Here is a 9,797-nt window from a genome sequence, read left to right as displayed (position 1 = left end):
CATGCCGGGTAATGTTGTGTGTATCTCCGGGCATTGCCCCTTATCCGCCCCCCTGGAACCCGACCCCAGCCTATTGCGCGCATTGATCTTAGAGCAGCAAACCAAACAAATAAACTCTGTCCTAAACACAAACTCCCTCGTACCCTCCCCATACTCCACCCCAACTGGAAGTACCTGTCGCCCCAACATTAGGCCGAGCCTGACAAGGGTCTGCTCGGACCGAACAAACAATCAATACATTCGATATAACTTCTTTGCGATTCTGTCGCCGTTGCTCGGCGCTGGTCCTATTACCTTTGTTGAGGGGGGGGGGCCCCCGCTCGAGCCGCCATTTCTTCAATGTGGGGGGGGGGAAAAGCTCTGACAGTGCATTGCTATCAGCATGTGTCCGCACACTTCAGTCGGCTTCTCTTGGTGGTAGTCCATCCTGGCCTTGTAGTGGTTGTGCATTCGGGGATCTGTCCGGGCGCGGTCTATTTCGTTCACGTTCCCTTCTATTTGTGGGGCCCCAATCTCCCTCCAGGTTATTTTCTGCCCAATTCCATGCATCCTTTGGGTCATTAAAGTGCACGGTTGTGCCATTATGGTAAATTTTCAGCTGTGCCGGGAACAGGAGACCATATTTGATGTTTTGGGTCTGTAGCTTCTTCTTAAGCTGGTCAAATGATTGGCGTGCTCTTTGTACTTCCCGTGTGAAATCCGGGAAGAAAGCGATTTTCGCGCCGTTGTAGGTCGTGGCTCCCTTGGATCTGGCCATTTGCAGTATCGCGTCGCGATCTCTGTAATTTAGGATTTTGGCAATCACAGTGCGGGGTGGGGCCCCAGGCGTTGGTCTGCCTGTTGGGACTCGATGTGCACGTTCAATGGAGAAAAGTTTCGAAAAATTCTTTGGGGCGTATAGGTCCATGAGTAGTTGTTCAAGGAATAGTTCCATGGAGGGGCCTTCACTTTTCTCAGGTAATCCCAGGATTCGTATATTGTTCCGTCTAGAGCGCCCCTCTCCTTCCTCCACCCGTTCCTCTAGAGTCTTAACACGTTGCAGTACTCTGGTCATCTGTTGATGGATGTTTCGGAGGCCATCTTCCGTGTTGGATATGCGGGTTTCCGCCTCTCCCGTGCGGGACGTGAGTTTCTGCAAGTCATGGCGTAGGAGGGACACTTCTGTGCTGATGCCGTCCATTTTAATCTCCATAGCGGTTCTGGAGTTGGCTATGGCGTTCATAATGTCTTTGAGAGAGGGTTCGGGTTCCTCATCTTCAGTAATTGCCGATCTTTCCTGTGTCGGCTCCGTGGCCAGTGTGGGCACCGCGTATTGTTCCATTTTGCTTTGCGTCGTGCCTCTCCTGCTCTTGTCCTTGCCCATGACCGTTGCAGTCACAACTTCGATGAGGATCCGCCTTGATGATTCTAGTAGCGTTGTGCGTGGGCCGGGGCACGGATTTAACTCTCGATCTAATCACAAGCGATTTTCTGGGAGCGGGCAAGCGGGAAAGCTGCTCGCAACCACTGCCTCCCGCCCACCCTGCTCCTCACCGTTTCGCGTGCCCAATCACGTGCCTCTCCGTCGCTGTCTGTCGCCCCTTGTTCTGAGTTGGCGGGCGCTCAACGCGGAGCGGAGCGGAGCGCGTACGGTTGGTCACTGCCTTCCCATCAACCGTTCGCTCCTCCTGTATGGCGCTGTTCTTCGTGCCGGATGTCAGTGGCGCACTATCCCAAGTCACTGTCGGCCATCTTGGATCGAGTTCGGCGGGTGCCACGCTCTATCACCTTCCACCGCAGTTATCTTCGCCTCCGGCCTCCGTTTTGTTACGGGAGCAACTGCAATGTGTCGTGTCGTCTGTCGGCCAACTTTTCGTAATTTTGCAGGAGTGTCGCAAGTCAAATTCCCCCAGGATTTGGCAGGATGTGTTGGCGGCACCGGGAGCTCAGCGAGCACGCGTCTACATCGGTCGCTCGTTGGCCACGCCCCTCCCCTTATTGGGTCTTTTTCAAGGCACAGCTTATTACAAAAACACTCAAATAAAAGTCCATAGATGATCTGAGCACATATACTGTTTTTGAAAACATCAGCAAGAAAGTGAGCAAATCCATTGCATGGAAGGGAGAGGGAAGGATTAAAGATCATCCAAAAAAAAACAATCAATAAAAGAATACCATACAAGAAGTAAAGAACAAAACATTATAAAGAATGATCAAAAGAAACAATCAAGAACATTGAGAAAAAGAAAAAAGAAAAAATAGAAAAGAGAAACAACTCAATTTATATTGTGAGATAACAATTTAGTTTAAATCTTGTTCATCTTTTTCAACGTACTCAATGTATCATGTTGCAGGCATTATGTCAGTCAAATTTAAGCACCCTCAATGGACTAGAGACCATGTCTAAAAAGAGTAGCATGCCCATAAATGATTCAGTAACAAGCCATATGATCACATTTAGTCTGGTAAGATAATTAGAAAAACCTAGCCATAGTCATGTATGGCAGACAAATTAAATTAAGACATTGTCAACGCTTAGATTTCACACATCAGAAGAAACATTTGGAACCGGGGTGGATGATGGTCTCCAATGCAAGAGATACCCTTTCATTGTTTGTCATACCAGTTTTCAATACGTTCATGTTGGGAGCCTCCTCACTTAAGTGCACCAATGATTACCGAATTCAATATGATTCATATGGGTGCCACACCATCCCCAATGGATCTAATGTTCAAAGTGCGTCAAAAAATTACAAAACCACCATATTAGCATTGATGACACGTGCACTACTAAAAAGTCTGCATGCAGTTTCTCTGATCGAATAATGGTCAAATAGCTATCTGTAATCACCTTTGTCACATTGGGGTGTCAAGTAGTTGCACTAAAGGTAAGGATGCAATAAACTATGTTCTGCCCTGGACCTAGCAAGGAGAACAATGCGTAAATATATCATTACTGGAAGTGTTCAATAAGGCGCAGGAGATTTGATTCAGTGAATTAACAATAAAATGTCGTTTACCTCAATCTGATTGTACTATGTCCTGCATGAATCTCGTGCGTACGTTTGCCTTCCCGATGTCTGTTTTATCAATTGAACATCCAGATAAGTAAATAAATCACGTCGCAATGTTCCTGGATTGGAAATATATGAGAAGATACGTCGTTTCAAGTTTTGAGTCTCTGGGACTTGTTTGATAGACGATTAAGATGAGCCCATACAATGTTCTTATATTGTCATATTAAATTACTGTGGCAGAGTTTTGTATTCTGCTTGGCGAGCTTGCCATCGCACCACCTCTGTTGGTAACTCAGGAAACATTCGATGCTGATTACCGCGTGTTTTCAGATACGATCATAGCCTGGACATAAATAATTTAGGGCTGAATTCCACTCACACGCTTTTGGCGGGTGTCACCCGCCTTGTAAACAGCTGACTCACCCGCCAAGCCTCCAGCACGCCCATTCATTTCAATGGGCCTCTCACCAGCCAAAAACAAAATCGGGTGTTTTCACCCGCCTTTGTGATACAAATGGTTGAGAGCTATGGGATAGAATCGTCCCATTGTACAATGTGGAAAAAAGCCAGGTGAATGATTGAAATGCTCATGTACTAAATAGGATAGATGGCGATATTACCTTGCAACATGGTCGCTGCATCGCTTATTAAGATTCTATGACAAGACAGGAGGCTCATATTATGCATTACAATCTTTACTCTGAAACCACAGCAGCAAAGAAAAAACTTTTACAAACAAAAAAGTTTCAACAACAGAACTAGATAAAGTTCAATGTCAATGCATGGGGAACTCCCCAAACCATCATGGAGGATAGGTCATACCCTGCAGGGGACCAATGAGCAGGGACCCTCCTTTATATATGTCCATTACTCTAACGCCAACCCCTCTTTCTTTGCTGCTGACACCACAGAGCTAAGTCACCCCTTTCAGTTGTGTCTTACATTGTTTGTCAGTAGTAGGCTTTATTAGTTTGAATATGACATATATTATTTATATGGTAAATATGTGTTAATTACCTTTTATTATAAAGGAATTTGTGTATTTGATACAATGTATCTGGATAGCCGCGTGCGGCCGTTGGTTTCATTTTGGTGTCTTTCAAAAAGAAAATATGTATTATGCTCATACTTCCTGTTTCAGCTGAAGCAGTGGTACAATGGTTGAATTTCGGACTACAGTCCATGAGGTTGTGAGTTCGAGGGAGCTCTCTAATTTATTTCTTCTTTAAACATTTCTCGCGCTTATAAACTCAGGTGTTTCTAGTGCATTAATCAACTCGCTCCCGGCGTGCGCGAGAGCAGTGTTGTTTACACTGTTCCCTCTTCATTTCGCCTGTTTGAATTCGTGCCCCTTGACAGATTTATGGTCACCTGGGGATTCCAGGTGCTGCAGGCTTTGGGTTCGGCCTGCCCCTGTGGCTTATGTTTGTAACAAAAGCCTCTGTTTCAGTACTGAGCCAAGTTAGCTCAAATATAGAGCTGCAGGTCTCCCATGCAGGAAGACCCGGGTTCGTGGCCGACCAGCGCATGTTTATTTGTATATTTTAAGATTAGATATTTTAATTGTTATATTTTAAATAATTGTATTTTACAATGGAGGTATTTGATTGTCACCTTTTTTGCTCAGTTGAGCAGGGATTTCCTAATGGGCATTTGGTCGGTTCATGACTTCTTCAGAAAGATTATAGCACAAACATTTTAATAGTCAAAATGTGGTTTTGTTAAATGTTTGTAATTTCGTATCCCTGGTGACACAACACATTTCCTTACCTTTAGTGCTGGAAAGAAAGAATGTTTACTGATAGACTGTGGGTTTGTTAGGTCAAAGTCTGACCATCCAGCGCAAGAGCCCGATGCACTGCCAGTCTGCAGTTTTATTTTATTTTCTTTGTTTATTTATTCATTTACTTATTTCTTAAGTTATGTGCTTTGCCTTCACTGTAGGTGCCATAAGTTCGGTTTCAGGTTCAGCCTGATTCTATTGCGAGGTTACCCCCTCGTGTACTGCTGATTATCACACCCTGCTCGGGCGAGCAGTTGGAGGTGCACTTGCTCAGTGTATCCTACCTTCAACTTGACAGTTTTCTTTTGTTTGGGTTATCTTCCCTGGAAAGGTGCAGTCACCTGCTCGGTGGCAAGGTTGCCTGGGGTTTCTGCGAGGGGTCCCCTTCTATACGGCTGTGTCCACACCCTGCTAGGGTGAGCAGTTGAGGTACACTTGCTCAGTGTTTCCTCCCTTAAAGTGGGCAACTTGGGTAATTACCTTAACTGGCATGCACCATAACCTGCTCGGTTTCAGGCTCTGCCTGAGTTCTAATGCGAGGTTACCCCCTCGTGTACTGCTGATTATCACGCCCTGCTCGGGCGAGCAGTTGGAGGTGCACTTGCTCAGTGTATTCCTTCCTTAAGGTCAGCAGCTTTGTTTAGGTGCTGCATATGGCTGACGCCATTGTTTGGTCTTGTAGGCGTGCAGTAACCTGCTCGGTTTCAGGCTTCGCCTTGTTCCTACTGCGAGGTGCTCCCTCGTGTACTATTGGTTGCCTCACCCTGCTGGGGTGAGCAGTTGAGGTGCACTTGCTCAGTGTACGCTTTGATAAACAATATGTTTAAGTGTTGACTGGAACACATTTGCGTTTTTTCAGAATTGTCAGTGGCCCAGAAAGCTCAGTGAGTATCAGCTTATATAAGGGCCGGGGATTCGGTCCCCTGTGAGGGCGTAACCCCTCTTCTTTGGATATTTTATATATATTTCATATATTATATATTCTTTATTTATTAAGTGCTTTAAAGAAAAGAGTGTGGAAGTGGTTGTAAACAGACCCATATGGGGTTGTACCTTCCTCTCTAACCATCTATCTGGTGTTATCATTCATCTTTTAGTTAAAAATTCTGTCACCCTTTACCTTAGTTAGTTTCAGGACAACTCAGTCCTTTCCTTAGGTTTTGATTCCCGACCTCAATTGCTCCACCCAATACCAGTGCTGATTAAGCTACAGTATTTTCTCTCAACATGAGGAAGAATAAAGATGATGCGTTATGCCTCTATTGAGGTCTGTAGGGCTTAAGGCTCTCTTTAGTGGGGACGTTTGTTCTCCCCTACTTTTGTCCCATTGGACATTCCTTATTCTTTTGGTTTCTGGTGGAGACAGGGTCAGCTCGAGGGTAACCGTTCAGTTTTTTACATGACAAGTTGAGCAACCATGTTTTACTTGGATGGAGTGTTTGGAAACACTTGATGGTATCAGTTAGACAAGTTGCCAAATAATAACTTGCTGGCGCCTGCCTCATGTTTTTCCTCCCAAAGCTTGGCCTATGGTTCAGCTAACCGTCTAACAGTGTGTTGCAACTTCTCCTCTGCTCGAGGAGTACACGGAGGCTTCTGTACCCTCATGAGCGTTGCTTAACCTCTTTAGAGTGCTGTTTTCATATCCGTGCTGACCGTTCTGATACAGGTTCCTAATTTTGGAAAGGTCTACATCAGTCTTTTATCCTGCTGAGATCGATAAGTGAACACCTCACACCACACAACGCTCGTAGTAGTGTTAAGCACCACTCATATACCTGAGGGTTCGTAGTACTGTATAAGTACTGTTTTGCTATGGACAATGTGCTTAGTTTTTCCTTCCCCTGATTCCCTTAGTGGCCAGTCAGCCTCACATGAATACAGTGACTCAGACCTCAGGGTTTGAGGGGACAGTGGTCCCAGATTTCTTCTCAACCTTGCATTTACAGGGCATTGATAATTATCCAGAGTTCTTTCCCCCTCATTCCCCTTCCTGCCATCCTTGGGGGAGATTGCATCATAATATTACGCCTCTGGGAGTATCCAATGGTTTCAGTTTTCCTGCCATCCTTGGGGGAGATTGCATCATAATATTACACCTCTGGGAGTATCCAATGGTTTCAGTTTTTTCCTTTTTACAGGAGTTCTGGCGGGTGACCAGTGCAGACTCGCACTGAGCATTTCCCTCCCGTCTGTTACTTTCCTTTGTGCTAATCTCTGGTATTTCAATAAGTTAACTGGAGTCTGTCCAGTCAGGGGATTGGTTAGAGGCGCTAGTGGGTATTTATTTCTCTTAACGGTGTAAAGCGGGGCTTTAATGTGGTCCTCAGGGTAGTTTTCTTTCTGGATTGCAAGGTTTTTCCTTTGGATAAGTGGGGGAGGTTTCTCCTCTTTTGGGAAGGCTCAATATCCCTTGGTGGGATAGAGGGGTCTGGGAGTGATACTATCCCCCATCCACGTTATGACCCTCTATCACGATGCGTTCCAGAGTCTATACATTAACTTTCAGACGGTGTCTGCCGCTACGATTACCAGAGTGCTGGGATATATATTTGGTTGATGACTTGATTATCATAGTCACCTGCATGGCAGGTGGACCTTTGGGGTTTTCACAAGAGTTTGTTTGCAGTAAGGTGCCAGCTCAGGGTGCTGTGAGCTTCAAAGATCTGCAAATTGGCTGAAATATAGGTTGGACCTCTTCTGGTGTACACCTTCAGTTTAACCATTTAGTGATCAGTTCTTTGCAGTTTAGAGTCTTGCTAAGATTTTGGAAATTTGGTGTCCTCCTTCGGTTACTTTTGATCCGCTAGGGGATTTATCACCAGGGAGGAGGGATCAAGGTTCAAGCACCGGGCATACCTACAAAGGAGTTTAGATATCACTATAATGGTAGTGATTGGATGTCGGATACATTTTTTCTTCTTGCCAAGTTTGGCCTCTTAAGGATCAGGTTTATAATATCTGCCTTTTGTCATGGTAGCAGAGTCCTTCTTCAAGAGTTCGGGAGGTCTGAGGGTCTCCGTGTTGGCGGTTTGACGGGTTTAGCTTCTCAGGTGGGGCCCTCTCTTCCATTCTGCTTCTGCCTCCAGAAGACTTCCCTCCTTAGTATACACATATGTCTGAAGACAATTGTAGATTAATTCTATTGCTTTTCAGCTCCGCTCAGGATGGATTGTCCTATTACAAAATTTATAAAAATGATTTTTTACTCCCATTTTACCCTTTTGAAGATTTGTCTTTCCCTCTTGGTTCCCCAGTGTAGTTCTGTGACATGCCCTGTTTCTAATGCGATATCTTCCTTTAATGCATGGGATGGAACCTATAAGACTTTCACCCCTATGGGGTACTTTTCTTTATCTCCAGGAGAGCTAGGTGTTTGTTTTCATTGGTTTGCTTTCTAGGTCCCCAAAAATGGTACGAATTTAAGTGTTTTGAATATTTGATTGAACAACATAGGTGTTTATTTCAGATGGTTTTGTCCTAACCTATTAGTATAGGAAAACTTTGTTCAATGTTTTCCCCTCTTTTAACCAGTTGGTTTTGGTGGCCTGTAAGGAACGCTGGATTTGGCACATTCCTGTTTTTCTTGCAGTGGATTTGACTTTGCCTTATAAGACAGCTTTTCGGGCAACCTAGTCTTGGGCAATTCTCTGATTGGTCAACAGATAGATTTAATGAAAGCATTTAAAAAATGTTACCTTTCCTTTAATTTTATTATATTATCTATTATATTGGATCATTTTGTACTTACTAATGAGATGCAAGGGCTTTGAACTTGCATAATATGAGCCTCCTGTCTTGTCATAGAATGACTAATCCCCCACACTAACGTGAGATGGGGGTTTAGATTCTATTAAAGACAAGGAGGCGATTATTATCCCTCCCACCCACCCTGGATATGATATGATATGATATGACAATTGTGATACGCATGTACACAGGTGGTTCAAGTGAGAACATTCTTTGGTTTGTTGTTCTTCCCAACCACCCACCCTTCTTGCTTGTTGTTCTTACAGGTACGAGTTGAGGTTCTGCTCAGGAGTGTGGATCGCAGTTACAAGTTCTGGAGTGCGTGATTTCGGGTGAGAAGTCCTATCCAGAAGAACTTCTTCATTGCTTCAGGCTGCGGAAAGGTTGAGATCTCCGGTTTCGCTGGATCCTTTTTCTCTGCGCTACGCAGTTCAACCGTTCCATTGGGCGTCTGGTGCAAGTCAGCTGCAGAAAGAGGGGTTGGCGTTAGAGTAATGGACATATATAAAGGAGGGTCCCTGCTCATTGGTCCCCTGCAGGGTATGACCTATCCTCCATGATGGTTTGGGGAGTTCCCCATGCATTGACATTGAACTTTATCTAGTTCTGTTGTTGAAACTTTTTTGTTTGTAAAAGTTTTTTCTTTGCTGCTGTGGTTTCAGAGTAAAGATTGTAATGCATAATAATCGCCTCCTTGTCTTTAATAGAATCTAAACCCCCATCTCACGTTAGTGTGGGGGATTAGTCATTGTCCTCGCAGACTGTGGTCTGTTGTTGCTTAATTGTTAACGTACTGAATCACATGACCTAGAGCCGTCACATGACTAACAAAGCGGCACTGTTGGAAGGAAGCCTCCCTGTATGCTATGTCTACAGTATGAATGGGCACATCGGAACGTCAACATATTGTACTTTAAATTGTGGCAATTAACCTGAAATCGCATACGGTGGGAGCAAAAAGCTCTCAGAATGTTCAACATTGAAAAATACATCAGGTGACCAATTACGGTAACGCGTCCTGACGCATTGTAGGACATGAGGTCCCATTTTTTGAAATGATAGATTTGGATTAGTAAGAAATCGTACACACTGATTAAATGGGTAATAACTTGGTTTAGCAATAATTAATTTGGATTTAGCAAATAAAACAGGAATTATAAGTTGATTGGCAATTAATATATATTTACTGTGACACCCATAATTCAGACAACAGTTAAACATGAGAAGTATTTTGTCTAATTCATGCATATTGTAGAGACTGAGGTCAA

General features: G+C 44.3%; 1 long non-coding RNA gene across 1 annotated transcript; it reads left to right on the top strand.

The window, feature by feature from the left end:
- The first annotated feature begins 3,895 nt into the window (after window positions 1-3,895).
- Window positions 3,896-9,215, top strand: LOC138497318 (uncharacterized). The gene is made up of 2 exons (XR_011278562.1): window positions 3,896-3,994; window positions 8,796-9,215. It is a non-coding gene; the product is annotated as an uncharacterized lncRNA (long non-coding RNA).
- The last annotated feature ends 582 nt before the right edge of the window (window positions 9,216-9,797 follow it).

This window comes from Ambystoma mexicanum, chromosome 5q (genome assembly GCF_040938575.1).
Source record: "Ambystoma mexicanum isolate Mex_15411 chromosome 5q, UKY_AmexF1_1, whole genome shotgun sequence".
In the NCBI taxonomy this organism is placed as follows: domain Eukaryota; kingdom Metazoa; phylum Chordata; class Amphibia; order Caudata; family Ambystomatidae; genus Ambystoma; species Ambystoma mexicanum.
Note: the sequence above shows the minus strand (reverse complement) of the source record. Positions and strands in the feature narration are given on the sequence as shown.